General features: G+C 51.9%; 3 non-coding genes across 3 annotated transcripts; all 3 read left to right on the top strand.

The window, feature by feature from the left end:
- Nucleotides 1–1,368: 1,368 nt before the first annotated feature.
- LOC140471225 (5S ribosomal RNA) lies at nucleotides 1,369–1,487 on the top strand. The gene has a single exon (XR_011956924.1). It is a non-coding gene; the product is annotated as a 5S ribosomal RNA (ribosomal RNA).
- Nucleotides 1,488–3,002: 1,515 nt separating this feature from the next.
- LOC140475849 (5S ribosomal RNA) lies at nucleotides 3,003–3,121 on the top strand. Its single transcript, XR_011960334.1, has one exon. It is a non-coding gene; the product is annotated as a 5S ribosomal RNA (ribosomal RNA).
- A 1,515-nt stretch (nucleotides 3,122–4,636) lies between these two features.
- Nucleotides 4,637–4,755, top strand: LOC140475723 (5S ribosomal RNA). Its single transcript, XR_011960214.1, has one exon. It is a non-coding gene; the product is annotated as a 5S ribosomal RNA (ribosomal RNA).
- The last annotated feature ends 245 nt before the right edge of the window (nucleotides 4,756–5,000 follow it).

The raw sequence follows: 5,000 nt of genomic DNA, 5'->3' as shown, positions 1-5,000 counted from the left end.
GAGGGAAAGAAAGGGATTGGGGCTGCACGCTGTCTGCGGCTGGCAGTCAGGAAAGGAGGGCAATAGACAATAGGTGCAGGAGTTGGCCATTCTGCCCTTGGAGCCTGCACCACCATTCAATATGATCATGGCTGATCATCCTTAATCAGTATCCTGTTCCTGCCTTATCTCCATAAGCCTTGATTCCACTATCCTTGAGAGCTCTGTCCAACTCTTTCTTCAATGAATCCAGAGACTGGGCCTCCACTGCCCTCTGGGGCAGAGCATTCCACACAGCCACCACTCTCTGGGTGAAGACGTTTCTCCTCATCTCTGTCCTAAACGGTCTACCCCGTATTTTTAAGCTGTGTCCTCTGTTTCGGCACTCACGTTTCCTGCCGCCAGAGTGTCCAATCCTTTGATAATCTTATATGTCTCAACCAGATCCCCTCTCAGTCTTCTAAACTCAAGGGTACACGAGCCCAGTCGCTCCAGTCTTTCAGTGTAAGGTAATCCCGCCATTCCAGGAATTGACCTCGTCAACCTACGCTGCACTCCCTCAATAGCCGGAATGTCTCTCCTCAAATTTGGAGACCAGAACTGCACACAGTACTCCAGGTGTGGTCTCACCAGGGCCCTGTACACCTGCAGAAGAACCTCTTTGCTTCTGTACTCGATCCCTCTTGTTATGAAGGCCAGCATGCTATTAGCCTTCTTCACTACCTGCTGTACCTGCATGCTTACCTTCATTGAGTGGTGTACAAGAACCCCCAGATCTCTCGGTACTGTCCCTTGACCGAAATTGATTCCATTTAGGTAGTAATCTGCCTTCGTGTTCTTGCCACCAAAGTGGATAAGCATCCATTTATCCACATTAAAGTGCATCTGCCATGCATCTGACCACTCACCTAACTTGTCCAGGTCACCCGGTAATCTCCTAACATCCTCATCACATTTCACCCTGCCACCCAGCTCAGTATCATCAGCAAATTTGCTAATGTTATTGCTAATAGCATCTTCTATATCATGAACATATATTGTAAAAAGCTGCGGTCCCAGTACTGATCCCTGCGGTACCCCACTGGTCACTGCCTGCCATTCCGAAATGGAGGCGTGGAGGAGTGTGGAAGGATGAGAGAATGCAGGCTGCAGCCCTATGAAGCAGGGGGAGGTCTTGCAGTCGGCCTGTGTGGGGATGTGGGAGACGACAGGAGCCTGGTGGGCAAGGGCTAGCTGGAGGGAGGGAGGGAGGGAGGGAAGCACGCACGGAGGAGGAAGAGCAAAGAGAAAAGAGAGAAAAAAAAAACAAAGGGGATCAAGAGAAAGAGCAGCAAAGAAAATGTGGCTGGCCAGCACGCCTTGAAGTGGGGAGAAAAGGCAGGGGCCAGCGCCTACGGCCGTACTAGTCTGAAAACGCCCGATCTCGTCTGATCTCGGTAGCTAAGCAGACTCAGGCCTGGTTAGTACTTGGATGGGAGACTGCCTGGGAATACCAGATGCAGTAGGCTTTTTCCGCCAGCAGGGGCTGCTCAAGTCACCCCTCTGCACTCGTGTTGGGCCACGCACGCAATGCAGCGACAGGTTATTTTTGCTGCCGCTGCAGGCAGGAGACAGGGAGGGGAGGAGAGCGGAGCGCTGCCAAAATCAGCAAGAAAGAGGGAAAGAAAGGGATTGGGGCTGCACGCTGTCTGCGGCTGGCAGTCAGGAAAGGAGGGCAATAGACAATAGGTGCAGGAGTTGGCCATTCTGCCCTTGGAGCCTGCACCACCATTCAATATGATCATGGCTGATCATCCTTAATCAGTATCCTGTTCCTGCCTTATCTCCATAAGCCTTGATTCCACTATCCTTGAGAGCTCTGTCCAACTCTTTCTTCAATGAATCCAGAGACTGGGCCTCCACTGCCCTCTGGGGCAGAGCATTCCACACAGCCACCACTCTCTGGGTGAAGACGTTTCTCCTCATCTCTGTCCTAAACGGTCTACCCCGTATTTTTAAGCTGTGTCCTCTGTTTCGGCACTCACGTTTCCTGCCGCCAGAGTGTCCAATCCTTTGATAATCTTATATGTCTCAACCAGATCCCCTCTCAGTCTTCTAAACTCAAGGGTACACGAGCCCAGTCGCTCCAGTCTTTCAGTGTAAGGTAATCCCGCCATTCCAGGAATTGACCTCGTCAACCTACGCTGCACTCCCTCAATAGCCGGAATGTCTCTCCTCAAATTTGGAGACCAGAACTGCACACAGTACTCCAGGTGTGGTCTCACCAGGGCCCTGTACACCTGCAGAAGAACCTCTTTGCTTCTGTACTCGATCCCTCTTGTTATGAAGGCCAGCATGCTATTAGCCTTCTTCACTACCTGCTGTACCTGCATGCTTACCTTCATTGAGTGGTGTACAAGAACCCCCAGATCTCTCGGTACTGTCCCTTGACCGAAATTGATTCCATTTAGGTAGTAATCTGCCTTCGTGTTCTTGCCACCAAAGTGGATAAGCATCCATTTATCCACATTAAAGTGCATCTGCCATGCATCTGACCACTCACCTAACTTGTCCAGGTCACCCGGTAATCTCCTAACATCCTCATCACATTTCACCCTGCCACCCAGCTCAGTATCATCAGCAAATTTGCTAATGTTATTGCTAATAGCATCTTCTATATCATGAACATATATTGTAAAAAGCTGCGGTCCCAGTACTGATCCCTGCGGTACCGCACTGGTCACTGCCTGCCATTCCGAAATGGAGGCGTGGAGGAGTGTGGAAGGATGAGAGAATGCAGGCTGCAGCCCTATGAAGCAGGGGGAGGTCTTGCAGTTGGCCTGTGTGGGGATGTGGGAGACGACAGGAGCCTGGTGGGCAAGGGCTAGCTGGAGGGAGGGAGGGAGGGAGGGAAGCACGCACGGAGGAGGAAGAGCAAAGAGAAAAGAGAGAAAAAAAAAACAAAGGGGATCAAGAGAAAGAGCAGCAAAGAAAATGTGGCTGGCCAGCACGCCTTGAAGTGGGGAGAAAAGGAAGGGGCCAGCGCCTACGGCCATACTAGTCTGAAAACGCCCGATCTCGTCTGATCTCGGAAGCTAAGCAGACTCAGGCCAGGTTAGTACTTGGATGGGAGACCGCCTGGGAATACCAGGTGCAGTAGGCTTTTTCCGCCAGCAGGGGCTGCTCAAGTCACCCCTCTGCACTCGTGTTGGGCCACGCACGCAATGCAGCGACAGGTTATTTTTGCTGCCGCTGCAGGCAGGAGACAGGGAGGGGAGGAGAGCGGAGCGCTGCCAAAATCAGCAAGAAAGAGGGAAAGAAAGGGATTGGGGCTGCACGCTGTCTGCGGCTGGCAGTCAGGAAAGGAGGGCAATAGACAATAGGTGCAGGAGTTGGCCATTCTGCCCTTGGAGCCTGCACCACCATTCAATATGATCATGGCTGATCATCCTTAATCAGTATCCTGTTCCTGCCTTATCTCCATAAGCCTTGATTCCACTATCCTTGAGAGCTCTGTCCAACTCTTTCTTCAATGAATCCAGAGACTGGGCCTCCACTGCCCTCTGGGGCAGAGCATTCCACACAGCCACCACTCTCTGGGTGAAGACGTTTCTCCTCATCTCTGTCCTAAACGGTCTACCCCGTATTTTTAAGCTGTGTCCTCTGTTTCGGCACTCACGTTTCCTGCCGCCAGAGTGTCCAATCCTTTGATAATCTTATATGTCTCAACCAGATCCCCTCTCAGTCTTCTAAACTCAAGGGTACACGAGCCCAGTCGCTCCAGTCTTTCAGTGTAAGGTAATCCCGCCATTCCAGGAATTGACCTCGTCAACCTACGCTGCACTCCCTCAATAGCCGGAATGTCTCTCCTCAAATTTGGAGACCAGAACTGCACACAGTACTCCAGGTGTGGTCTCACCAGGGCCCTGTACACCTGCAGAAGAACCTCTTTGCTTCTGTACTCGATCCCTCTTGTTATGAAGGCCAGCATGCTATTAGCCTTCTTCACTACCTGCTGTACCTGCATGCTTACCTTCATTGAGTGGTGTACAAGAACCCCCAGATCTCTCGGTACTGTCCCTTGACCGAAATTGATTCCATTTAGGTAGTAATCTGCCTTCGTGTTCTTGCCACCAAAGTGGATAAGCATCCATTTATCCACATTAAAGTGCATCTGCCATGCATCTGACCACTCACCTAACTTGTCCAGGTCACCCGGTAATCTCCTAACATCCTCATCACATTTCACCCTGCCACCCAGCTCAGTATCATCAGCAAATTTGCTAATGTTATTGCTAATAGCATCTTCTATATTATGAACATATATTGTAAAAAGCTGCGGTCCCAGTACTGATCCCTGCGGTACCCCACAGGTCACTGCCTGCCATTCCGAAATGGAGGCGTGGAGGAGTGTGGAAGGATGAGAGAATGCAGGCTGCAGCCCTATGAAGCAGGGGGAGGTCTTGCAGTCGGCCTGTGTGGGGATGTGGGAGACGACAGGAGCCTGGTGGGCAAGGGCTAGCTGGAGGGAGGGAGGGAGGGAGGGAAGCACGCACGGAGGAGGAAGAGCAAAGAGAAAAGAGAGAAAAAAAAAACAAAGGGGATCAAGAGAAAGAGCAGCAAAGAAAATGTGGCTGGCCAGCACGCCTTGAAGTGGGGAGAAAAGGCAGGGGCCAGCGCCTACGGCCATACTAGTCTGAAAACGCCCGATCTCGTCTGATCTCGGAAGCTAAGCAGACTCAGGCCTGGTTAGTACTTGGATGGGAGACCGCCTGGGAATACCAGGTGCAGTAGGCATTTTCCGTCAGCAGGGGCTGCTCAAGTCACCCCTCTGCACTCGTGTTGGGCCACGCACGCAATGCAGCGACAGGTTATTTTTGCTGCCGCTGCAGGCAGGAGACAGGGAGGGGAGGAGAGCGGAGCGCTGCCAAAATCAGCAAGAAAGAGGGAAAGAAAGGGATTGGGGCTGCACGCTGTCTGCGGCTGGCAGTCAGGAAAGGAGGGCAATAGACAATAGGTGCAGGAGTTGGCCATTCTGCCCT

This window comes from Chiloscyllium punctatum, chromosome 3 (assembly GCF_047496795.1).
Source record: "Chiloscyllium punctatum isolate Juve2018m chromosome 3, sChiPun1.3, whole genome shotgun sequence".
NCBI lineage: Eukaryota > Metazoa > Chordata > Chondrichthyes > Orectolobiformes > Hemiscylliidae > Chiloscyllium > Chiloscyllium punctatum.
Note: the sequence above shows the minus strand (reverse complement) of the source record. Positions and strands in the feature narration are given on the sequence as shown.